The sequence below is a fragment of the Sorex fumeus genome, unplaced genomic scaffold, assembly GCF_029834395.1.
Source record: "Sorex fumeus unplaced genomic scaffold, SorFum_2.1 ptg000061l, whole genome shotgun sequence".
NCBI lineage: Eukaryota > Metazoa > Chordata > Mammalia > Eulipotyphla > Soricidae > Sorex > Sorex fumeus.
Window position 1 is genome coordinate 36,390,080 of NW_026606118.1, and position 27,533 is coordinate 36,417,612.

At 39.0% G+C, this 27,533-nt stretch overlaps 1 protein-coding gene across 2 annotated transcripts in view; it reads left to right on the plus strand.

The window, feature by feature from the left end:
• ARHGAP18 (Rho GTPase activating protein 18) overlaps positions 1 to 27,533 on the plus strand; it is a 223,219-nt gene that overhangs the window by 106,496 nt on the left and 89,190 nt on the right. The window lies entirely within an intron of this gene.

Genomic DNA, 27,533 nt, shown 5'->3' on the forward strand with positions numbered 1-27,533 from the left:
AAATCTTACATCTCATTTCACAATTTAATTTAAAATGCTTAAAATCCAACATATTGGGCACACTCCAGACTAATTAAATATCAGTCCCCAAAGGGTCAGAGGTATATTTATTTTTTACTTTATTTTATTTATTCTCCCCAGATGATTCTAATGTGCCAACAAGTATAAGAACCACTGCATTCTCCATACCATTTGGACACTAAAGATAATAATGGTCTAATATGCAATACAGACGAAACTTTCCACAATGTTTCCCCAGATGCCTTTTATAGCTGCTTTTGTTTCTTAACTCTGATGTATTTGGTTGCTATATTTCCACAAAAGCAGTGATTTTTGTTTGCTCACTGCTGTATCCCTTGTGTCTAGAAGAGAGAGTGATTCAGGGTAGGAATCAATGCGTATTTGTAGTTTGCCAACTTAATCAATGGTTCCTGCTTTCACCAGCGTCTATTGGGCTTATTGTATATGTCTGAGTGATGTCTTTACCTATACAATTTTTCTTAAACACAAATGTGTCACACTAGTTTTAGAAAAACATCAATGGAAAACTGTCTACTCAACGATACATTTAGATTCAAATACATGTGCAGTGATGTGGGGTAAAATTTTAGTCAGTTTGGTGTGAAAATTGCTTAGAGATCCACAAAGGGCCTACTAAATGGATTCCTGTGGTTCAGTGGGACATGTTTGGAAATATCCAAAGCTTGAAGACTGCCCTACACTAAGGATGAGCTGGTATGACATTTTTGGGGGGTTGGGGGGTGATGTGGAAGTAGGTTTGAGTTTGGGGCTTACCCCTGGTGTTTTCAGGGCTTTCTCCTGCCTCTATGCTCAGGAATCACTCCTGGGGGTGCTAGGTATTGACTTAGGCTTGGCCATATACAATTAAAATCCCTCAATCCTGTGCTGTTCTGCCCAGCCCTGAGCTAGTATTCTTATATTAGTGTAATCATCTTTCTTGCAATAACAACCATAGCTCTTTTTTGTGGAAATATGACACATAAATGGTAAAGTATGGCTGGCATATAGTACACTAATTTTACTTATTTACTTAGGGTAAGGGGGATCCCAGGTCTTACATGGTGGGGTGATATGGTGGTGATGGTAGTTAGCAGAACTACCCTCAGCAGTGTGGAGATGGTGTGTTTGGGAAATGGGAGTTAGTTGGTGCTGGGGATTGAATTTTGGGTCTCCATGTCCATTCCATTGAGCTCTGTCCCTGGTCCTAGTTTTATTCTTTACCTTTTCACTGCTGATTCCTTGCATTCTCTTTCCCCCTAACACATCAAAATTCTCATGGATTTGTCGTTAAGACCATTCTGCCCCTGAAACCACATCCCTGGTTTGACTCATAGTTTTGATGATAGCATCATTTCTGTGTGGAAAGCTTACATTCTGGTTTGTGGTAGAAATGGTGGTAGTTCTGCTGACCATCACCACTAGATCACTCCACCAAGTAGGACCTAGGATCACCTCACCCCAAGTAAATAAGTAAAACTAGTGTAATGCATGCAGGCATATTTCCTGTACCATTTATGTATCACATTGCCGCATAACAGAATGGTCTGACAACAGAAGTATTTTTGAGACAAAAAAAAAAGTGATGGTAGGAAGCAGTGACTTGCAAGTGGTGTTGATAAAAGACAAGGAAATTGGATATGTATGTCCAGTGAGTTAGTGAGCTTTCAACATACACTCAATGGTGGTTGAATTCAGAAAATATTCTCATCATTATTAGATTGTGTTTATCACCAATTTTTTAAAGCATCAACGTTTGGCAAATATCACGTGTAAGTATGGTCCTACCAAGAGGTTGACTCTCAATGTCTTAAAATAGGGCCATTGGAACTAGAGTGGTGGTTAGCTTACAAGTAGATCCTAAGTTGACTACATGAGTCTCTGGGTTTGCTGTCACCACAACTACACACACACACACACACACACAAACAAAAACCCCAGTGCCCTTATACTTTATAGCTATAATTTTTAAAAAAATTTTTATTAGTGAAACACCATGAGGTATTGTTGTAGACTTATAAATTTTTGTGCTTGAGTTTCGATTATACAATGATCAAATATCCATCCCCTCACCAGTGCCCATTTTCCACCACCATGGTTCCCAGTGTCCCTCCCACCCCCACCCCTACCCCCATCCCACCCTGCCTCTGTGGCAGGGCATTCCCTTTTGTTCTCTCTCTCATTTTGGGTGTTGTGGTCTGCAAAAGAGGCATTGAGTGGCAATCATGTTCGGGCCATAGTCTACTTTCAACATGCATCTCCCATCCTGGGAGGATCCTCCAAACACCCTTTATTTGGTGAAGAGCTATAATTTTAAGTTGTGCTTTTAAAGAGTTAACTAAAATGCTACAGGTTGCCGCTCAGAATCATAAGTAAGTATGATTTTTATGAATAACAAAATAGGGCAGTAAAGAGAATATCAGTCAGTAAAAATGGGTTATTTATTGACCTCTGTCACTAGTATATTTTAAACTCTGAATGTATAATTTTAGAAATGGCTTTATCCAGGTTTGTCAATATAAAACAGGAGTGTTATTGTCTCTGGGTATTTCATTTTTTCTTTTGAAGTAGACAAGCAGTTATTCATAGATTTTCTGATAAAGCACTGCTTCTTTGGTCATTTTCAAGGAGTAAATATATTTATGCAAATTTTGGGGGTTGTTGGGGACATAGCTAACAGTGCTGAGGGATTTCTCGTGGCAGGGATCACTCCAGGTAGTACTCAGGGTGCCACCTGAACCCCTGTTGGCTGCATGGAAGGTACAGTGTGTTATGCTATCTCTCTGTTACCTGAAGGCAAATATTTAAGTGTCATAGCTTATTGTGTTTAAGGAATTGTGAGTGCCATTTGTTTTCTTTTTATGTAAGAGACAAAGTGGGAGAGAAAGTAACTCTCTACCACCAGTGATGAAACACTAAATGACTAATGATGAATGTTTAATAGTTTTTCAAGTCCACTCTCCTCCATCTGGTGGTGAAAGGCTCAGAACCCAGAATCCTTGAGTCACTATTATTAAGTACCTGCTACACAAGTAATTATTTTCTAGGTGTTTTATTCCTTTGTTCATTTGATTTTATGTTTTGGTGTGGGGGCCACATTCAGTGATGCTCAGGGTATGTTGCTCAAGGTTACTCCTGATGGTACTTGGGAGATTGTGTAGCCTCAGGGGTTAAACCCAGGCCTTCCATCTACAAAATATGTGCATTAACCCTCTTAAGCCACTCCCTGGCACTTACCCTCTGTGTCCAAAGTGAGGAACCTTGGCCCGGTATGCTCTTCCCATTCTCTCTCACTTTCTCAGCATTCAACAGCCTCTTTTGGGATTCAGGACAAAATATCACTTACTGTATTAGCTCTAGTGCCTGACTGTGAGGACACTAATGATATACTTCTTGGAGCTGGGTGGGGGTTTCTCTTATACTTTACACAGCTGCCCTTTCAGTGACTTCTGGGTACTTACTGGTCAGTTCTTACAAGGAATTCAGTTAAGGGAAAACATGAAAAGAGTGACCTGGAGGAGGTTTGTGTCAGGTTTGCTATGACTTATCTTGGACTTGGTCTGGACATGAGTGCTGTTTGATTGACAGCAGAGGGAGGTAGGCATAGGAACATCAGGAGGGGAATTGATTCCATGTGTCACCCAAAAATCAGTGGGTGCGGGAAAACAATTACACCTCTGCTTTGTATTTCTTATGAAATACTTTCTCACAGTGTCTTAGGGCTGGGAACAAGGCTGTCGCCTTGGTTATAGATATTTGTATATGAAGTAGGGCAAAGGGCAGGCAGCTACCATAAGAAACGCTGCGGAGAGAAATGCAGGACCATTATATTTAGACCACGGTAATGTTTGTGTGGACTTTCCTGGTTATAATACCAAGATAAGTAGAATGCTCTAAATGCTTGAACTGCCATTTTCATGGTGGACATGGAAAATGAGTTCCAGGGTTATGTAACTGGTTAGTGTTAAGCCTGAATTAACTTTTATAAGTCACGCATTGCCTCTTAATTGAAAATTGGTGGGTGAATGGGTTAGCCACCTGAATGAGCTGAAGATATGTCCCCTGGTGTATAAGTCCCATTCTCCTATTGCTGGTATTTACCTTAGGCAGGGGAATTAACCATCTTGCCCCCTGTTTCCCAGCTGACAAATGAGTATGGTCAAGTTGTGAGAAGTGTGCACACACAGAGAGTTCAGGAAGGAAGTACTGGTCGCATTCTAGTTGTCATTCTGCTCCCTCTTGGCAATTTTGTCAAGTGTTTTAAAAGGAAAAGTACAAGTAACACCTTATAAAAATAAAACTTGTGAATTATTATACATTCATTCAGATGCATTTATGTGATAATGAGCTGCCTTTATAAACAAAAGAAATTCATAGTTTAGCTTTTAAGCAATGCTTCGAACAAGAAGTCAGCTTTCTCTTGAAGGCTTGCATGGTTCTGTTTTTATTTTCAATATGAATCTTATCTGAATTGTATATGCATACTTGTATATATGCATACATATGAATCTATGTAAACATGTATATTTTCTTCAGTTAGTTATGTTACAGAAAGCCCCTGTATATTTTTACCATTTCCCAATTCCCAATACTATGGAGTTTTAAAACATAAATATTAATTATGTTTACATTATCAACTCCTTTGAATTATAAAAAAGTAGTCAGGATAAATGACTTATTCAAGATTGTGTTATTAATAATAGAACCAGATTGGCAGTCTATAGCCTTATTTCTTTAAAACGTAGGAATATATAACAGATCTTCATGTGTGTTACCTGATCTCACATCTTACTCAAGTTTACTTCAATATTGGATGCTCATAATAATGAAAATTTCATGAAATACTTCCATGTCCACGAAATTAGTTAATGATTGCTTTTAGACAGTTTATAAAATACTTCAAAAAGGTTTGTTTTCTAAATGCTGGAGAGATTAAAAGCTTGAGGCAGAATTGGGAAGAAACTAAAAACAGATCAGTGACTAACACCTTTTTAAAGAGAGGAGTATGTGTGTGTGTGTCTTACTTTGTGGAAACAGATTTAAAAAATGAAATTTGAGACACTGTCTTTGAAAACCTTCCTCTATTTTGTCATTCATTTGAGTGGTTTTGAGAGAATATCCACTTTCCTTTTCCATGTTTTAAGATAGAGCATAACATTACTTCAAAGGATAGACACTTCAAAGGCTAGAGGGACAACAGACTTTCAGGACAGGTGAAAAGTTTAGTACATATATACCTGCAGGTCTGAAATGAGTTGACATATTAGTTTTTGACTTTAGATCTTCCCTTCTGATGCTATTAAATATAATTAGTGGGTGAAGCCACCACTGTAAGAGTCAGCTGATTATCCATCATTTTAAAGATGATTATCCATCAATTTAAAGAAACAATAGTGAAAATAATGGAAATAATGTAATGTGATTGTTAAATATGCTTCCCATCAAAATGAGTGAAAGCTAAGATATTGCACGGAGAGCAATATCACGAACTCAAAGAGTGTATGAATCATTGTTGACTCATAAATAGTATGTATGTGTATTTTGATTTTAGGTCACACCTGGTGATGCTCAGGGATTGCTACTGGTTCTGCACACAGAAATTACTTCTGGCGGTGCTCAGATGTGATGCCTGGGATTGAAACCTGGTTGACTGTGTGCAAGGAAAACACCCTACCCCTGTACTATTGCCCTCATTAACCAATATTAAGGGCCCACAAGACATACTTTAGAATGATAAAAAATTGGTTTCAGATTAAATATGGTTTTCCTTAATTTATATCCTTATTTTACAGTTATGAAATGAAGAGGAAGAACACTTGTAAATAAAGCAATTTGGAACTGAAATGCTGTAAAACTCGAAAAGCAACTCTATTTTTGAAATTCATTTATTTGGCTACTTTAAATTTTTTCTTTTTGACTTTATAATGCTATTTTAGAAGGAAACTGAAGATAGCTTTTTATTCTGTTTTGAAAATTGGTTTTGACTTGAATAAACATTGACAGGGACAAGAGGCCTAGATATTAACATGAAATTTCTATGTCAAATGAAAACATGTAGCAAATAAAAATTCCATTTTGTAAGTACTGAGTGACAATATGAAGTGTAGAAGAATCATCTAACACCTATGTTGTGTTTTATATATATATATATTTCACATATATCATATGTATATAACATGTATGTATAATGTATAGAGAGCACATATATTGATTTTGTACCCACCCAGTGGTGCTCCAAACTTACTTCTGGCTCTGTACTCAGGTATCCCTACGGGCAGGTTTGGGGAACCATATGAGGTCTGGGGATTAAACCTAGGTCAGCCACATGCCATGCAAACACCCCAACCACTATAAGCATTTTTTTAATGAAAAAAATTCTTAGTTTTTGAAAGACTTGCAAATATCAAGCTACTCATTAGTGTATTTGAGAGAGACATCAGAGGGAAGGGAAGAGACCCAGTTGCAACTGTGTCTACAATAACCAATTACTAAGCCAGAGTCTGTTGGTCACTCTTAGTCTTAGTTCTTTCATCTATTAAATAAGATGATTTGATGAGGTCATGTAAGTATTTTTTTCTCTAAAAATATGTCATTATAATAACTTAATGGTGGCTGGAGTGATAGCACAGTGGTAGGGGGTTTGCCTTGCACGTGGCCGGCTCGGCCGAGCCAGGTTCGATTCATCCTCCCCTCTTGGAGAGCCCGGCAAGCTAGCAAGATTATCTCGCGCACACGACAAAGCCTGGCAAGCTCCCCGTGATGTATTCTGTATGCCAAACACAGTCACAACAAGTCTCACAATGGAGATGTTACTGGGCCTGCTCGAGAAAATTGATGAATAATGGGAGGACAGTGCTACTAATAATTTGAGAATTCGGAGATCAATATGGACCAAGAGTTTGAAAGCTTTATTGAAGATGCTAACAGAAACCAGATCTTGAAGGAAATAAAAAAATTCATTTTTCAAAAAGAGGTATTCCATTTGGACATAATATGAACTGATTCATATTTGGAAGTGGAATTCCCATAACTTACTTCCTAATTATTGTAAAAGCAATGTCCTTTGTCGTGCATTGAATCTTGGATTGGTTCAACCAACATGGGACAGTCATTACAAGAAAATTTCAAGTAGCTAGAAAAACTACATTGAATAGTATTGTAGCTGATGGCTGTGGAATATTACAGACCTGATGACACTTGAGTTTAACATACTTTACCCTTCTGTGTAGTATGAACTAAAGACAAAGCTGACAGAGGGAAATTAAATCAAGATTTGATTTGGGGTTGGAGAAATAGTATAGTGGGTAGGGCTCTTTCCTTGCACACTGCAAACCCTTGTTCAATCCCTGGTGTCCTAAAACGGTCTCCTGAGCACTGCCTGGAGTAATTTCTGAATGCAGTCAGGAGTAATCGTTTTTTTTTTTTATTTTTTAAAAAATTTTTTATTAGTGAAACACGATGAGATACAGTTGTAGACTTACAAATTTTTTGTGCTTGGGTTTCAGTTATTCAATGAATGAGTATCCATCCCTCCACCAGTGCCCATTCTCCACCACCACTGATCTCAGTATCCCTTCCATCCCCCATTCCCCCCATCCCAGCCTGTCTCTGTGACAGGGCATTCCCTTTTGTTTTCTCTTTCCTTTTGGGTGCTGTGGTTTGCATTGAGTGTTAATCATGTCCAGTCTATAGTCTACTTTCAGCATGTATCTCCCATCCTGGGAGAATCTTCCCAACACCTTAATTTGGTGCTCCCTTCTCTATCTGAGCTGCATTTTCCCCTAGCATGTGCGGCTGGCCTCCAAGCCATGGAAGTGATCCTCTTGGTACGTATCTCAGCTATTCTTGGGTGTTAGTCTCCTATTTTGTTACTTTATGTTCCCCAGATGAATGCAATCTCTCTATGTCTGTCCCTTTCTTTCTGACTCATTTCACTTAGCATGATACTTTTCATGTAGTACCACTTTTATGTAAATTTCATGACTTCATCTTTTCTAACAGCTACATATTACTCCATTGTGTAGATGTACCAAAGACTGGTTAAAGGAGTAATCTTTAAGCACTGTCAGGTGTGGCCCCTAAACAAAGCAAAACAAGATTTAGTTTACATGTGTCTGGCAGTGTCTAAGAAGTAGACTTGAGTGAATGGCACATAGAAGGGAAGAACATCAGTTAGACACTGGAACGTCTTTGACAGTAAGGAGACCAGGGTGGAGGTTCAAGAAAGGGCAGATCTTTGTGATTTGTGTTAATGAGGCTCAAGTTGTGACCATATATATGACATTTGATTTGCAATGAGGGCTACTCAATGATGCATAATTAGGGAGCCATGTAGGCTATAGTTTATATATTAAAAGTTTCCCCCTTTCTTTGCTCTCCTGATTTTGAATACTATAGTTCCTTATCCCACCTCTCTCCAGATCAGAGACATTAAAGGGGTGGGAAGGGGGTGCTTAAAAATTTAGACGTTTATTTATAACACACAATACGACAGCCCCCGCGCCTGGCTGTCCTCTCCGGGGCCCCTTGGAGGGGAGCAGGTTGAGTTTCCTTCCCCACCCCGACCAGGGCTCCAGCAGCTGAAGACCTCTAGAACCAGCCACCACCACGCTGAGACCACTCTCCACACGCGTGAAGGTACTGGCAGAGGAACAAAGACATGTGAGTCCCGGGCCTGAGATCTCCAAGCCTGCTTAGATCGGGGCTGAGCACCCTCCACCCAGATCCTCCATATTCCAGTAAGCAGGGGTCACACCCACCAACTGGCCCCCTGGTGCCGTGTAATCCCATCAATGGCCAAGACCCAGAGACTATAAAACCCAGCTCCTGGAAAAGCACAGCGCAGAGTCTCATGCCCCCATGCCTGGGTGTCCTCACTGGGGCCTCTTGGAGGAGAGTGGGTTGAGTTTCCCTCCCCGCCCCAACCAGGGCTCTGGCAACCGAAGACCTCCAGAACCAGCCACCACCATGATGAGACCACTCTCCACACGCATGAAGGTACCGGCAGAGGAACACAGACAGGCATATGGGTCCCGGGGCTGAGATCTCCAAGCTTGCTCAGATCGGGTGAGCATCCTCCACCCAGATCCTCCATATTCCAGTAGGCAGGGATCGCACCCACCAACTGGTGCTGTGTAATCCCGTCAACGGTCAAGACCCAGATACTGTAAAACCCAGCTCCCCACATCTTATTATCTCATTCTTACTTCGGACAAACTGGCAGACTACTGAATGTAACCTGCCCACACGGCAGAGTCTGGCAAACTCCCCGTGGCGTACCCAATATGCCAAATACCAGTAACAACAATGGGTCTCATTCTTCTAACCCTGAAAGAGCCTTGAATATGGCACTTTTTAAAAAATCTCAGGGCTAGGACCAAGGAGACGTTACTGGGGCCTGCTCGAGGCAATTGACGAACAACAGGATGGTCGTGATTGTGATTGTAGGATATAGGGTCAGAGTCAGGTAGATGTTTAAATTCTAAGGGTGATGATTGCAGGGAGATAGAGGTGAAAAGTCTGAGCCAGAAGGAGAAAAGAGAGGGAAGAGGAGGAAGTGTGTGTTTGTGTGGTGATTATGAGACTTGCTTCTGAAACCAGCTGTGTCATCATGGGAAACCTGCTGTGTGTGTGTGTGTGTGTGTGTGTGTGTGTGTGTGTGTGTAATCACTTGACTTATCAAAGCCTCTGTGTTCTCAAAGGTGAACTGAGGGTAAAAAGAGTTGATATGTCTTAGTACTTCTTAGTGGGGCTAATATTAACCTCTAAAGAAATTTCTGAAATGTCTGGCATATTTTCTGTTGTCTTTTTTTTTGAAATAAAAAGCTCTAGTTTTGTTCAATCGCCTAAATTTTTTAATATTGCCTGGGATCCTTTATACCTCAACAGTGATACTACCAACAATTCAAAGGATGTCATGTAAATATGTCTCATGTTTATTTATCTTAACTCAAAATGTTTTTTGATGCCATGTCCCACCTGTGCCATTGCTTCTTTATTTTCTGCATTTCTTGTAAGGACTATTTTCTGATCTTGTTCTTTTTCTCAAAATTAAACTCACTCTATAAGTAGGTATAAGTAGTTGACCATGTTAGGCTATTATTCAAGCATTAGTTCATTTACTGAAGTATTTAGCCCTCACATTTTTTTCTTTGATATATTAACAAAGGAAACATGTCTACACAAATTTATCTCATCAAAATTATGTTTTGATAAGTTATCTACATTTTAGTTCAGGTAAACCTAGAGGTGATAACGTATTTATTATACAAAGGGAAAGTTTGTTATGATTGAAAATCACTCAACCCTAGGACATTCAAAGCATCCATCTCCTAAATTACTATTCTAAAATACTATGACTGGGGTGGAGCAACAGCACAGAGGGTAGGGTGTTTGCCTTGCACGCGGCCGACCCAGGTTCGATTCCCAACATCCCATATGGTCCCTCCGAGCACCAGCAGGAGTAATTCCTGAGTGCAGAGCCAGAAGTAACCCCTGTGCATCACTGGTGTGACCCAAAAAGCAAATAAATAAAAATAAAAAAATAAAAAAAATACTATCACTCAGGAATATTACAACATGCAGTTTTTTTTTAAAATAATGGGAAATATTAAAACAGGGCATCTTTCACTGGACATTGGATTTAAACTACAAAGCACTGGTTTGGTAATTGGATAGCAATCGACCACTTCTTGTGAGCTTAAGAAAGTATGAAGAATTTGGACAGTATTTAGAGAGAGAGAGAGGGAGAGAATGGGCTTTTCTGCTGGACAGACGAGATGAAGAGGTGGGGTTTGGCAGTGCACAGAACAGTGGGTAGGGCATTAAAAATAGAAATTTTGACTTCACTTTTCCCTTTCTAGTTTTATATTAGTGATTTTTAAAAATGTGAACTTGATGTTGTAATATTTTTCAAGTGTTGTAGCTACTCATGGCTGTATCTGTCAATTTATTTTATTTTGCAATTATGACATAGTGCTGTCATCTGTCAGGCGTATGAAGGTTCTCTATCTGAATGCAGGAAAAATATTCACCAAAACTATGTTATTAACTATAGTATATTCAACCTTTTAAAAAAATTTAACCATTATGATTTGCAATAAACTTGATAATAAAGTTTTGGGCATATAATGACCTAAGTGTACATGTATCACTAGTGTTCAATTTTTTATTTAAAAGCAAGCTGTTGCCAATTATATTTCAGAATGTAGAATTTCTGTATATTCTACCTAAAACTTCATAACATAGTAAGGAATACTTAAAATATTAAAACAGCAAGTGACAGTTGACACCTGCCAGATAAGAAGGTATGAATGTCAAAATAATGAGACACTCTTTAAAATGTGTGAGACTTTTTTTGGTCTATTGCTTTTTTATTCTTTGAAGTTAGTTTTAGACCAGAGAAATTTTGAACTGGGTATCCATCAATACTCACTGTGAGGGTGGGGGGATGAGAATTAATGAGTATCTTGGGGAAATATTATGGATATTTTAATTTAGAAGGAATTTTAACAAAAGTGTCCTGTGTTTCTAAGACTAAGTTGCTTTAGATATGCATGGGTGCTTGAGATAAATTAGACAGAGTTTGAGAGGCTATATATAAGTTGAAGAGGAAAAGTAAAAATTGTTAATGCAAATTCTTTGTTGCATAAGTGGAGATTAGTACCCCTGTTATATAAAATATTGAGTAAATTTAGCATCATATTTGCAATTATTTCTTATCTAAAAGTATAGTTGATATTAAGAACACAAATTTAAAAAATATCTCCAAATTACCTATAAAAGTCAGTGCCTAAAATGGCTTCCTTAATATTTTGCTGCATGTTATTTTAGTAATATTTTCTATAGCTCTTTAAAAACTGAATGTGAGATACAGTGGTTGGAGCACTAAGTACATGAAGAGGGAAAATCAGCCCTTCCTGCTCAGTTTGTCCTCCATCCACTATATGATTGCTCCATTTTTCTGTATTTGAGGCAGTTAAGTCCTTTAAATTTCACGATTCTGATTTATTGAAGAGCTCTCTATGCAGTATTTTACTTTTTCTTAAAGTATTTCTAATCCTTATAAGAGCCATGCAAAGTAGGTATAATTATTCCATTTTGCAAATAAGAGGAAAGGGAAGAGATAGACCACAGTTAAGGTATTTTGTCCTAGATTTTACCTGTGCTATTGTGTTTGCCTTGTACGTGGCTGATCAGGGTTTGATTCCTCCGTCCCTCTCGGAGAGCCTGGCAAGCTACCGAGACTATCCCGCCCACACAGCAGAGCCTGGCAAGCTCCCCATGTCATACTCCATATGTCAAAAACAGTAACAACAAGTTTCACAATGGAGATGTTACTGGTGCCTGCTTGAGCAAATTGATGAACAACCGGAGGACAGTGCTACAGTGCTACAAGTTTTACCTGTAGGAAATGGCAGGTTGTTGGATTTTAAAACCTGATCTTGCTCTGCAGCACCAGATTCATGACAAGGATCCCACGAGAACCGGAGTTCACGTTATTCACTGTGATGATCATTAGGAAAAAGAGGGAGGATGAAAGACGAATCAGTTGGTAATTTTGAAGATGATGCTCTAGGACATGATGCTCTCTGTCTTGGTGGGCTCAGCAAGCCCTGTTGTTGGATAGAATTCATTTCTTAAAGGAAGGTGTTGGGGAAAGGACTAGAGACTAGATATGGAGAAAACCAGGATAGAGCTCGGAGAGTCTGGAATAGCAGACTGAAATGCCTAGCGATTTGATAAACAAGGCATCTCTTCTACTGAGTCTTACGGTTTACAAAAAGAGATTTAAAGAGAATTTGGAAGATAAATAAAGCCAATGAACTAACAAAACACAGCAAAAATAACTCCTAGAATTTGAGAAAAATATGTTGGTTACCAGAGGGAAAAGGGGGCTGGGGATATGGATAGAGGTGACCCAGATGACAGGGTAGTAGTTTCAGAACTTTATTGGTGGGGGTAGTGAGGTCTATACACACCCACAGTTGTAGGATGTCATATAATTGAAATGATTTAGTATTGCAAACCAATGATAAGGCAGTAAAATTTTATTTGAAAAGATAAGAAAATGTGATGACAATAATATCTATGGAATCTACAGATCTCTCTCTCTTTCATGGACACAGATGTACACACAGACACACAGACACACATACTCTGGTTCTTTAGATAAAATGATGGGTTAGGGGCTTAAATGACTGAGGAAGCTATATTTATACTTCTCATGTGCTCCATTATGCAACAGTAAGGTTCTTCAGTAAAATAGGTAGTTCTAAAATAAATGATGACTGAAAACAGTAGTTGACATGTGCCCTAGTCTGGAAAATATAGTTCCTCTATCTCTAGAAAGGGGGTACGTAGAAGAGGGAAAAAGAATATATAAGCAAAGTAAAGTATGCTTAGACTTCCAACATGTGGAAGATGATGAGTAGGAAACTAAACATCTGTGTTATCTCTTATGTGTAGATTTGAATTCCCAAAGGACATTTAAAGTACAGATAAAAGACATGAGACCTGTTCTAGTCTCTTTCCTCAGTCTCTAACTTTTTTGGTGTCTGGAAATGGTGCCATTAGGGCCACCCTTGGGGTGCCAAGGGCACTTCTGGCTCTGTGCTCATGCTAAGGATTGAAACCAGAATCTGCCTCATGAAAGGAAAACCTTGACATTTGTGCTGTCACTTGGGATCCATTTTGCTTTTTTTTTTTTTTTCACAGATGAGCATGTTCTTCCTTACCACTGGTGTTTCCCTTATCTTTCTTTTCTATTATTTGTTTCTGCACCATGGTCCCCTTCTTGTTAACTTTTCTTTTGCTCTTGCGTATTTCTTTTGTTCACACATATTTCTGCCTGCCAGCCTCCCTGCTTTTGGCTGAAAGCCCAGACAAACATTATCATCCTCTCGTCCTTGACCAGGAGCCCTGCTGAAACCACTGAAGCTCTTGTCAGTTTCCCTTTGCTCTTCACATATGTATTATCTTCTGCTTGACAGACCTTGACCCAAGGATCAGAGCCAACGCTGTGTTAGACAGTCTGAATCTCAATAAATGTTTCCCAAATGAGTTCATTACTTTCTTAGGAGAAGAAAAACTCTTTCCTGGGAACACTTCCTCTCTAGATAGCTCTGGATTTTATATATATATATATGTATATATATATGATGTATATAAAATATATATCATATATATGTATATATTTCTTCTCTATGAATTTGATTGATGTTGGACTCAGTATTATAATTTTAAAATGATCTTACATTTGCAAGTGCTTTGTGCAGACAACTTTAAAGTCACAAAGAACTTTTTTTCTCATGGCCCAGTTAATACTGTAGTTTAGCTCTATCTATTTCTGGGAAAAAAACATTAAGAGATTCCAGGGTTCTGAAAGTACCACCATAATTTTTAAAAAATATTGAGCAATTATGCCCACAAGATGGGGATATTATTCCGTGAAAAAAAAAACTGCCTTTTTTTCTTGATAAAATTTGGGCAGCAAGGGATTCTTTACTTTCAAATAGTGTTTTTTTTATATTATGATGTAAAAAGTTTTAAAATGAGGACTAAAATAACTTGGGAAAATGAATATTATGCCTTGCAAATTCTTTGGTAGCGTGAAATGTATTGACACTGATTACTTTCCCCACTGTATATGGAAGTTCGATCTATTTTTCTTAACAAAAGACTATTTGTTGGTGAATTCACTATGCTGCCCCCTATAAAACTATACTTCATCCCAGATTTTAAAGAGAGATTAAGCATTGGCAAAGAACAGGAAATTGGCTTCTAACAGGTATTGGAGGAAAGGATGGTTGCTTCCTGTCAACAAGGAATTATAGCCTTATTTGTGAGTTGAAATATATCTGTTGGAAATGATTAGTTAACCAGGCAGTGTAATTTATAACCACACATACATTTATTTTTAATCTCTTTCCTGTGTATTACCAATAAGATCTGTATCTTTGGGTGTATGGGTATGTATAGTCAGGATGTAAATCAGTTTATAATGATGTGCCTTGAAAGAGAATTAGGTTGGGAAGCAAAAAAGCAAGAACTAGAAGGCCTCCCAGAGCAGAGAGACTTCAGAAAGGGATTGAACTGCATGAAGAGAACTGGAGACATTCTTGGTGAGACAATTAGCACAAGCAAATTAGTAGATGCTTCAGAGGCTGAAGGTACAATAGTAGTGTGGTGGGATACCTGTCATTCTTTTAGCCACATCTGATTCTTTCGGCATCTGAGCACTTATTCTGGTTTGGAAATTCTTTTTATTCCTAGCTTTGCTGCAAGGCACAGCTCTCAGACACAGTAAAAAGGCCCTCCCGTTGATCATCGATTTGCTCGAGCGGGCCCAGTAACGTCTCCATTGGAGACTTTGTTATTACTGTGCCTGGCATATCGAATATGTCACAGGGAGCTTGCCAGGCTCTGCCGTGTGGGCTAGATACTCTCGGTAGCTTGCCGGGCTCTCCGAGAGGGGCGGAGGAAGTAAAAAAATAAAGAGACAGAGACAGTAAAAAAATAAAAATAGGCTATAAAGTAGTATAAGTGAGCTTTATCGTCTGTGGACACGCCATATCTCCTGATCACTCCATGGTGTCATTTCAGGCATCATGCTTGACTGCTGAATATACTGGGTTCTATTCAATAAGCTACTAATAAAATTCATCTGTGCTTAACATGTTAATGCTGACACTGCCATTTTGAGTTATTATACCAAGTTCAAGTTTGAGGTACCAGTGGTACACATCAGCCTCATCATTTAATCAGAGTAGATCTCTGCAACTTGGCAGTCAAAAGCTTTGATGTGGAGGAAGCTTGCCATAATTGGGGGAAGGAGGCTAGGACAGGGAAGGAACCACTAAGACAGTGTAAGGGAGAAGTGGTCAATTTGGATAAGACCTGGGGGCTGAAAAGAGGTAAAGTGACATGCACGATACCTTTCAGTAGCAGTATTGCGAACCAGTGCCTTAAAGGGAAAAAACAGAAAAGGAAAAGTTCTTGCCATAGAGGCAGACAAGGGTGGGCATGGGGAAGGAAACAAGGGTATTGGTGGAGGGATGAGGACACTAGTGAAGGGATTGGTGTTGGGATAATGTATGTCTGAAACTACATAATGACTAATATTGTAACTTTGTGATCATTCACAGTGATTCAATTTAAAAAGAAAAACAAACTGATGGAAGTGTGTATGCAACTGGGTGTTTTCTCCTGTTCCAAGAGTGTTTTATGGAAATCAGCTCATTTATTTCTCCCCACTTCACTCCCATTATGAATGAAGGAAGCAATCTTAGTCCCGTTTCACATGTGTGAAAATAGAGACTCAGAGAGGCTAAAAACTTGTGTGAAATCACACAGATAAAAAGTTGATAAACTGTGACCAAAGAATTTTTGACATAGAGATTGTGATCTTATGCTGTGTCAATCACCCTCCAAAGAGAGCAGCTGATAAATATTAACCATATGTATTTTTGGAGCACTTTATTATGAAAGTTTTCTTCTCCAGATATGGTAGAGGAAGAACTGGACTCTCTTAATGGTCAAGAAAAACATTTGACAGGCATGTACTGTCATTGAATACAGCATGGAATTCCCTGGTCCTGATATAATGCGTTTGCTGATATAAAAACAAGAAGTAGTTGGTGAAGGCAACAGTGGGTTCTCAAAATAATGTTTTGTTCAGTGTCATTTCATTATAATATTGATGGGAAAAAAGATCATTTCCCTTTGTGACCCTCTGACTCTGAGTTTTCACCTTACTCCCCGTGCTGTGTGGATTTGTGGGTTTCTTCCTCTATTCTGGTTTCTTTCCACTTTTTTTCCCCTTTTGTGGTTATACCCGGCAATGCAATGCACAGGGGTTACTCCTGGCTCTGCACTCAGGAATTACCCCTGGAGGTGCTCAGGGGACCATATGGGATGTTGGGAATCGAACCTGGGTCAGCCATGTGCAAGGCAAATGCCCTACCTGCTGTGCTCTTGCTTCAGCCCCTCTTTCCACTTTCTAATGATGTGCATATTAGATTCATTGTCATCTCTAGATTGTTACAGACTAAGTATGCATGCATGTATGTGTGTATATGTACGTCTGTTTGTGTGAGATGTGTTTGTATGAGAGAGAGAGCAAGACAGAGAGAGCGAGACAGAGAGAGAGAGAGAGAGAGAGAGAGAGAGAGAGAGAGAGAGAGAGAGCCAATAGTAGAAGGATTTTTTTTTAGGACTCCTACTTTGTGTCTTAAGCTTCTGGAATAGATTATGACCACACCATGGACCCTGAACTGAAATAAAATAATTGGAAAATGAATGCATACAAAAGGTTTTTGTTTAATATTAGAAGTGTTTGGGGGTCTTTGTTTAGAAAGCTGGTGATATTTTTGTCTTGTTTGTATCTATTAACCAATGGCTAATTCAGTTTATTATACTTTTGTTTTGCTAACTGTAGGAGTTTCCAAGAGCGTCTACACCACCTTATGTAAGGACTTACTGCACACATATTTGGAAGAGAAAGACTGAGGAGGGGTGCAATTTTATCATGATGGCACTGTCAGGAATTCTCTTGATTACATCATGAAATTTCTGTAAATACTTGATATTTGCCTAGAAAAATATTTACCCAAGTATCTGCCTGATTCAACCTCTTCTCTCACTTAATTGAATTCTCTGCTTAGCTGATTTATCAGAGAGGTCTTCTCTTCCTGTATCTAATAATCTGACTCCCCGCTCCCATTCCCTTCATCTCCTTAATTCAGTTTTCTAGCCTTTCTTCCCACCTTAAAGATTGTAAATATTTCTTAGTTTTTTTCTCTGTACCATGAAGTGTAAGCATCCGGAAATCTGGTCAAAATAATTCCCATCTTAGGGACTGGAGCAATAGCACAGCGGGTAGGGTGTTTGCCTTGCACGCAGCCAACCCGGGTTCGATTCCCAGCATCCCATATGGTCCCCCAAGCACCGCCAGGAGTGATTCCTGAGCGCAAAGCCAGGAGTAACCCCTGTGCATTGCATTGCTGGGTGTAACCACAAAAGGGGAAAAAAAGTGGAAAGAAACCAGTGTGACCCGAAAAGAAAAAAAAAAAAATTCCCATCTTGAAAGGTGGTAAAGTTCCTTGTATGAAAACCTCTCAGCAGCAGTACTGTAAACCAAAGTGCAAAAACTTATAGTTTTAAACAAAATGGGCCTCTCATAGAAGCACACTAGGTAGTTGGCAGTAATTGGGTTTAGGGAGCCATTTGTGGACAGAAGTAGACTTGTCAAAAGATTGGTGTTGAAACATTGGTGCGGAAAACCAGGCATATTGTGGATAAAATTATGAATAAATTTGTAGTTTCATGGTCACTAAATTAAAAACATATTATTTTTTTAAAAAAAAGTTAAAAAATGAATCCCCAGCTTCTAGATGGTACCTCATACACAGTAGATGCTCAGTAAAATATTTTCAATAAAAAGATGAATTTCTCATATCTTCACCTTCACTCTTTTCTCTGGGAACATGTCTGTATTTTGTACATGATTTGGATCACTGTCACTGTTTTCCTGGTGTTCATCGATTTGCTCGAGTGGGCCCAGTAACGTCTCCATTGTGACAATTGTTACTGTGTTTGGCATATCGAATACATCACGGGTAGCTTGCCAGGCTTTGCCGTGCGGGCGAGATACTCTCAGTAGCTTGCCGGCCTCTCCAAGAAGGGTGGAGGAATCAAACTTGGGTTGGCCATGTGGCCTCTTGCAAGGCAAATGCCCTACCCGCTGTGCTATTGCTCCAACCCATGATTTGGGTAAAAGACATAATAGAAATAGTTTTTTTTTCCAGTGTCACAGTTTGAATTCATCACCTCATACATCCAAGCCACCATGTGCTATATTACTGAGCCATATTTCCAATTCTATAAGGGAGTTTTAAGTGGAATTTTTTTTAAAAAGTCAGATACTCAATACATCTTACCTATTTCACTAATGATGAAATAACTATTATCCACTGAGGTTGGGTGACTTAATGAGAGGAATGCTTCTATTTACTGATGTAAGAAGGAAAATAATAAAAACACTCCTCTTAACTCACTGTTAAGTACTAACCCCCTAAAACCCACTGCCTTTACTTTTAATTAAGTGGACTCCATTTTGCTGCTAATTTCAGATACCAGTCATTGGTCATGAGTCTTATGATTTCAGTGTCATAATATTAATGCAGTAAAGCAGAGACTACACAGCAGGTATCTAAAGGCGGATCACATTTAGTTGACCCTGGTGGAAATTGTGGCAAAGAAGAAGTGCATATATCCCCCACTTTGTGAGAGTTTCAGTCATGTCCCATCACTTTTATAAAAGAGCTACATTAGTACCTGTTTTCCATAGCCCAAAGAAATCTGAAGAGGAGTTTCCCTTTTATGGCAAAGTTGAAAAGCAAGAATAGCATTTAGTGCTTAAAGCCATAGCACAGAACCTGGACACAGGAGTGGCACCGCCACACAACTTTGCTGGGAAGAGCTTGATCCATATGTGTATTTACAGTATCATTTCTGCTTTGACAATTTGTTAGTGTTGTTTCATATTTATTATCATTTGGTAGCTTGTTTTTTAGGGTTGTGTGGACATTCAAATATTTTCTATGTAGATCAATGGTAATGCCTCTTTACTTTATGACATTCAGTGTATGAGAGGTTTCACGGGAACACTCTAGTTTCAGGCAACAGAGAAAAGCTGTCTGTGCCCTGTTCAAATAAATGGACCAGCCCTTCTAGGCTACAGGCTCCCAGTTTGTGAGTGCTATAGTCTTTTTTTTTTGCTAATAGTCCTTCTTTTATTTTTTCCCATAGCAGTAACTCTGTGAGTAGGGCTAGACTCAAGGATATATAAAGTGGTATGGTCCTGGCTAATTATTCTTTAGACTAGCCATAGGAGATGTGGGTTGGGCTGTCAAAGTTCACAGAAGGAAAATAATTACCAATGAACGAGTATTCATCACCTTTTCTTTATTACCCTGGTGATAAAGTTGAAGAGTAATGTATTTTCTCTCTCATAATGCCATCTGTCCTAGTGGAAGGTTCTTGGTCATGTTATTTACAAACTGGGAATCAGAAAACATTCTTAGAGATTTGGTATCACTATTAGCTACTTAATAGATATGCCACATGTCGCTGAACAAATCATCCATGTTTTTGCCTCTGCTGTATTTACATTTGAATGATTAAAGCCCAGGCTTGAAAACTAGAAAACCAAGGAAAGAGATTTCATGTAGGATTTTTTTTTCCCTTAGCTTTGCCTCTTAAAAATTTAAAGGAAAAAAAAAAGGAAATCTGTCTTGTTAGAGAAAGTCAAGGATGGGACCATTTGTATTTTGATATTTATCACTTGTGTCTTGAGTACACTGATAATTAGGTGGTGGGCTTACTGGTGCTCTTGTGAGTTATGTGGGAAGTTCAGCCAGAGTGAGAATGAATTGATTTAATCATCTGTAGGGTTATTCCAATTCTAAACTCCGTCATAACTTGAAGTACCCTTTCCGGGGGTATTTCAAGGATCTTTATCCAGTGAAAACAAAGAACAAGGATTCTGGGGGCTCATGCCTTGTTTGCATTCTGGTTTTCCTGGTTGTATTGATTTATTTCTCTAAACTACAGATTCATTTTATTCTTGAAATAGGATAAGAATGTTGACGACCTCATACTCTTGTTATGAAGATTGTTTCTGACAAAATATAAAATGATGTTTTCATTCTTTATAAAACAGAAACTGTGGTATAGGCAATGAAATTGTTATTGAACTTACATTTATATGTGAAATGTACAACATTAGAATCTGCTATTTCCTAGCATAGCAGATTTGGGAGTTGTTGACTTATTCTTTTTTTTAAAAATTTTTATTAGTGAAACACCATGAGGTACAGTTGTAGACTTACAAATATTTGTGCTTGGGTTTCAGTTATACAATGATCAAATACCCATCCCTCCACCAGTGCCCTTTCTCCACCACCAATTATCCCAGTAACCCTCCCCCTTAACCCCCCCACCCCATCCCACCCCGCCTCTGTGGCAGACATTCCCCTTTGTTCTCGCTCTCTCCTTTTGGGTGCTGTGGTTTGCAAAAGAGGCATTGAGTGGCAATCATGTTCAGAGTTGTTGACTTATTCTTAGGAACTAAGATATGTTGAAATGAAAAGTTAGCAGGCTTAGCATGTCTCTTATATGATTGTTAGCTATTGACTAAAGCACTGAGGTTTTAAAAAGTCTAGAGAAGATAGATGTGAGCTGTAGGAGTTATGATGTTCACTAAAGAGCTGATGTATGGATATATGACCAGGTAAAGGAGTCCATGAGCTCTCATGCTAGAGATCATAAAGATCATAGGAAGATTTGCTGTCTTTTGAAGGAGACCCTCAGAAGCAGCTTGGCTGTAGGGAGAAGAGTTTATTACATGAGAAGATGCACGATTAGCTTTCATGTGCTAATGAGTAGGGCATCTGCTCTGGAAGAACAAAAACATCACTCCACATCCATATTGGAGCATGTTTTAAAGAAGATGATGGCAATGGATGGCTTGCATTCACTTCAAAAGGGGACTGTGGGCTTATACTGAGTATTTGTTTGAGGGCCTGAGAGTAGGCATAGTGCCCTGATTGACTTCAATATGGCCTGCACTTGCTCCTGAAAGAGCAGCCTGTCCTTGTTCGTGATACTTTCATCTTCTGCAATATTTGTATTCATGTGCACTATCCCCCCACATAAAAGCACAGCTTGCTAGTTCAGCCTTTGCTTCTATTACCGGTGGTAAAACGATATGAAAATAAAAATTTTAAAGCCATTACATGGAATGATAAATATGCACAATGTTTTTTAATCATTTGGCATCTGACCAGAAGTATTCAGTGGATTTTATGCTTGTTTGCAGGGGACTGGGGAGGTACTGTTGGTTGCAAGATGGCAACATTCTGGGTATGCACATGGCAACACCGGACAGAGACACAGCATCACCTGGGAAACAGAACACAAAAGACTGCCTTGTGGCCTTGGAAAGAGGTCTAAATATCTGTTGGATTTGGAGCAAAACTTTAGAAATGTCATTCCGTGGGTGAGCTGCTGGCTTGAAGTGGTTGAGAAGGGTTAGCAGAATGAGTGGAACGTCCTTCCTGCTATAATATAGGTAGGGAGTGTTTAGAGGCAACAGTTGGATCTCATCTTACTTCAGGTGACCAGTTTAAATCATAGACATTCACAGCTAGAAATCTCCTTTTGAGAAATCGCGTTCTAGAGTCTGGTCAGATGCCATTTGCAGCTGAGGCTTCTGTGGTGCAGAATGCTGGTGAAGCCTGGGGAAACTCAACTAGACTCTCACAGACTCTGCTCAACTCTAGCACGGCCAGCTGTGACCTCTAGAGTTTTGCATTTCATTATGCCACAGATCAAATTTGTTTCTTGTTGGTTTTTAGCCATACCTAGCAGTGCTCAGAGCCTAGTCCCATCTTTGCTCGGGTCTTACTTGTGGTAAGACTTGGGGTGCATTAAGCAGTGGCAGATACCAAACTGGGATCAACTTTATGCAAAGCAAGCAAACTGACACACAGTATTCTCTCTCTGGCCCCAAAATTCATTTCTTCTTAAGCAAATGTGTGATTTAAAATTACAGTGATTTCAGTAGAGAAGCAAAGTCCTGGTCCAAACCCCGATGTTTAATACCAACCTCTTATCCAGCCAACTAGTCACATCCCCCTGAAAATTAGTGTCATCTGTCTGTCTATATCCAAGCTTCTTAAATTGTGGGTCGCAACACCATATGGGGGTGCATAAGTTAAATTTTTTCCTTTGAAACAAAACTATTAATCATGAATAAATTTTTTATTTTCTTGTTTGTTTTATTTGGGGGCCACACCCAATGATGCTCTGGGGTTACTCCTGGCTCTGAATTCACGACTCACTCCTGGCAGTGCTCCAGGGACTATATGGAATGCTGGGGATTGAAGCCTGGTCAGCTGCACGCAAGACAAGTACTTTACCCACTGCAACTATCTCTCCGGCTGCCAGTATGTTTGATATGTATACCACTTTCATATACCTGGGTTCACATAAAAATTCCACAGTGGACAAAGCCTCTTTTGCAGACCACAACACCGAAAAGGAGAGAGAGAACACAGGGGATTTCCCTGCCACAGAGGCAGGGTGAGATGGGAGGGATGGGGGTGGGAGGGATATTATCCATGGTGGTGGAAAATGGGCACTGGTGGAGGGATGGGTATTTGATCATTGTATAATCGAAACCCAAGCACAAAAAAATTGTAAATCTACAACTGTACCTCATGGTGTTTCACTAAAAATAATAAAAAAAATTATTTTCAACACACACACAAAAAAGAAACTTTGGTACTTCTATACAATGGAATACTATGCAGCTGTAAGGAGAGAGGAAGTCATGAACTTTGCTTATAAATAGATAGACATGGAGAATAGCATGCTAAGTGAAATGAGTCAGAAAGAGAGGGACAGACATAGGACTGCACTCATTTGTGGAGTATAAAAAAACATGACATGAGGCTGACACCAAAGGATAGTAGATACACAGGATAGGAAGATTGTTCCATAGCTGGAAGCCTACCTCATGAGCAAAGGGGAGAAGGCAGCTGGAATAGAGAAGGGATCACCAAGAAAATGATGGTTGGAGGAATCAGTCGGGATGGGAGATATGTGCAGAAAGTAGATAAAGGACCAAACATAATAACCTCTCAGTGTCTGTATTGCAAACCATAATGCCCCCAAATAGAGAGAGAGTATGGGGAATATTGTCTGCCATGGAGGCAGGGGGAGGGTGGGAAAGGGAGGGGTATACTGGGGATATTTGTGGTGGGGAATGTGCACTGGTGGAGGGATGGGTGTTTGATCATTGTGTGATTGTAACCCAAACATGAAAGCTTGTAACTATCTCAAGGTGATTCAATAAAATTTTTAAAAAAGGTTAAAAGAAAAAAAAATTCCACAGTGGAAAAGGTCTTGAAATAGAAAAAGTTGAAGAAGTCCTGCATCTTCTCCTCAAGCTCTTCATGTATTCTGCGTTTTTGCTTCTATGATTCCTACAACATTGGATACTTTTTGATTCATACTTTACCTAGTAGAGTCATACACAGTCTTTCAGATTCAATTTCTACCACTCTTCTATAACTTCCCTAGTCTGTGCGTCTAAGCAATCATTTTTTACAATTTACTTTGTAGTTCATTATGCATCGTGTACCCCCTACTTGCCAAGTTCTGGGCCCCCTGTGTCTGAGTAGATCTGCATCCCATATGTTAGCCAAATAAGGAGTCAAGCAGCTTTTGAATCGATACTTGCTGAATTGGTGAAAAAAAAAAAGACAAATATTTTGTTGACATACAAGTATTAACTCTTTTGCATATCCAAAAGCTGGAGGAGAATATCTTGTTTCTACTGAGCTAGAACTAGGAAAGCTGCCTCGTTCCTTATTCACTCCGCAGCTGTGTTTTCAATGGAGTAGCCACCTGTGACGACTGAGCACTAACACTGCGGCTAGTCCAAGATGAACTGGGCTAAAGCATGAGTTATAAGACTTTCAAAACATAGTGTGAAAAACAGTAAACTATGTTTTTTTATAATTTCATATTACTGTAGTTCCATATAGTGAGATTTTGTTGGAGTATTTTGCATAGTTTGGGTTAAGTAAAACATACTATTAAAATTAGTTTTACCTGTTTCATTTTACCTTTTTCAAGCAGGCAATCAAAACTTTGAAATTTGAAGGTTCTCCTTTTATTTCCATTGGATAACACTGTTGTCAAATAACAATTTGTATCACCATTAACACGATTTAGCAAAGGTTCTTGACACCCCCCAATTGGCTTTCTAAAATTCTGTCAAGGATGTGGTGTTTAGGATTAAGTGCTCAGTTAATATAAGTATTGATTAGCAATTAAGCCTATGTGAAGATAGTGTTACCACATTCAGTTCAAGTTGTAGTATCTTTGAAATAATAAGTTTGTTTAGAGTATGGCTCAATCTTAAAACTTTACCATATGTCATTTATATGTTGTTGTCACATATGTGTGTGTCTGTATGTGTCTGTGTGTCTCTGTGTATGTTTTACCATGTCCTAGTGAATATTAAAAAAATTTTTAAATAAGATATTTTCGTATAAAGTCGGTATTTTGTGTCCTCAACAGTATTCCACTTTTGTGAATTTAAAATCATATACACAGCATACCATTAGTCAAACCTGCTTAATTTATTTTTCAGTGATTAAAATGGGAGATTTCTAAAATTTTAACTTAAGATGTTTGTTTTTCTACTTTTCTAATTAGAAGTAGTATCCATTTTCACTGCATTCTTTTCTTTTGAGAGGGAGCCGGGGTCAGTGGTTCATGGGGTTGCTTATGGTGACTCGTAGCCATCTGGACTGGAGGTTCAGTGCAGGGTTGTGTGGACACAGTTCTGCTGCTCAGACCTTTCAGTGCTCAGGACCACAGTAATTACCTTTGCAGTGTGGGGTCAGCCAGGAATTGAACCAAGGCTTTTCATATTCCCTTTTCATTGTACTATTGTGCCAGTGTCCCAGTGCCTTTATAATGGAACTCCAAATAATACATTATTGCTATGTTTGAGCAATTAAAATGGGTATCCAGAGAGGCCAGTCCCTACCACAATAGCTTTCTGGGGGAAAAAAAACATATAGGTAAGGAACAGGCCAAATTTGTACTTTACAGGTGAAAAAATCAGTATAAGCAAATTAAGAGTTCATTTGTCACCATTGGAAGAGAATTGAGGTTTTATACATTTTGTAGGATCCATGTATCTGTCATTCTCACAAAATGAGCATGAGAGCTAGAAATAGGTCAGATCTTCTGTCTGCTGACAGAATAGTCTTTCCTATACTATCCTGTGATAAGAAGTAAGAGATATCCTGTCTAGAACATTGCTCTATCCTAGGAATGATGACAAGAATGACGTGAGAGCCTATTGGTGATAGGGGATGGTACAGAGACCTTGATTCATGTAGCCCCAAGTAAGGGTTTGAACAGTAGCCCGAAATGAGGGGTAAGTGAATGCCTAGAAGGTAGCCAATAAATGTCATTTACTTTTCCCTTCTCTGCACTCACTCCATCAGTTATTGCAATTCACTGATTAGTGTTTAAAATGGCACAATGAATTATGCAAAAGCTGTTTCTGCAGGAGGAGCTCTCTTGCTGCCTAATGCAGTGCAGATGGAAAGATCCTCTTTTAATCATTGTTCTCACAATACTTGGAAGGTTTTTGAGGAATAAGCACTCAGAAGTGGAAGTGAATCGCCTTCAACAGTAAATGAATTCCTTCTGCAGAGGGGAACTGAAATGTATTTATGATGCAGATGTTTGCCCTGCGTTTGAATGCTTATCCTTGTCATCTGAAATTCTTCTTAGATATCAGAATGTCTCTTGAAATACTTGGGTTTTAGATAGTTGGGCTGTAGAAATTACCTATGTCCAGGCTGATCTGTGTGTATTATTATTTTTCTTCAAAAATGGTGACAAGTGTTTTAAGTGCCAGTTTACTTCAATCATGAAAATATGCAAATAACTTTTTTCCCCCTCTCTGATCCTTAGTTACTACTGAAGAGGCTGAATTAGTTAGCATCCCTTACTTTTATTAGCATAATATTAATGCAAATGATCACCAAAGGCTTTTCATAAAGAAAGCAGAACCATAGAAAGCAATTAATAGCGGAGCTCACTTCTTCAGTGAGGAAGAAAAAACATCACCGATTAGGATTCTTTGGTATCCGTGCCAAGGACCACCCACGTGGGCCTAAAGAGGTACTTGTTCCTGAAAATCAACATCAGCTTGAAGGTTTCACTTATACAGCAAGAGTCAATGTGAAAAAGGCCTGAAGGGAAAATTTTAAGAGAAAGATGATTTACTTTTACCTGCAGGTAAGCCTTCATGATTCAGGTGCTATAAAGAATATGTACTTTAGGGTTTACTACTAAGATACTGCTTTGTTAAATATAGGAAGAGGAGCTGGAGGATGAATACTGTGGTTAGGGCAATTGTCTTGCATGTGGCCGACATGGGTTCCATCCCTCGCACCCCGTATGGTCCCCTGAGGCCACCAGGATTGGTCCCTGAGCACAAAGTTTTAGATGCAAACCCTGAACCTCACCAAAAGCAGCCCCAAACTCAAACATAATTAAATGAATGTAGGAGGAATGGCAAAGAACTGATATTCATTGGCCCATTCACTCTATAGTTAAGACTGACTTATTTCCAGCAAAGGGCTTAATAAAAAAAGAGACACTGATCAATTGTTTGCTTTGAGGAAGTGTGCCTAAATTAGAGGGAAGTGAAGTTGAATCAAATAACAGGAAGAAGAAATGATTTGTTGGCTCCAGGGAGAGCTTTGTATAATTAGAATGGGCTATTGTAAGAGACTGGAATTGCCTTTCATACCTCCTCTTACTGTACTGTAACTTTCTTGGCACTTTTACACTCGTGTCTGCCTCTGTTTAACTGGAAGTGAACACTCTAGCACCTGGAGTCTGTGCTGCATACC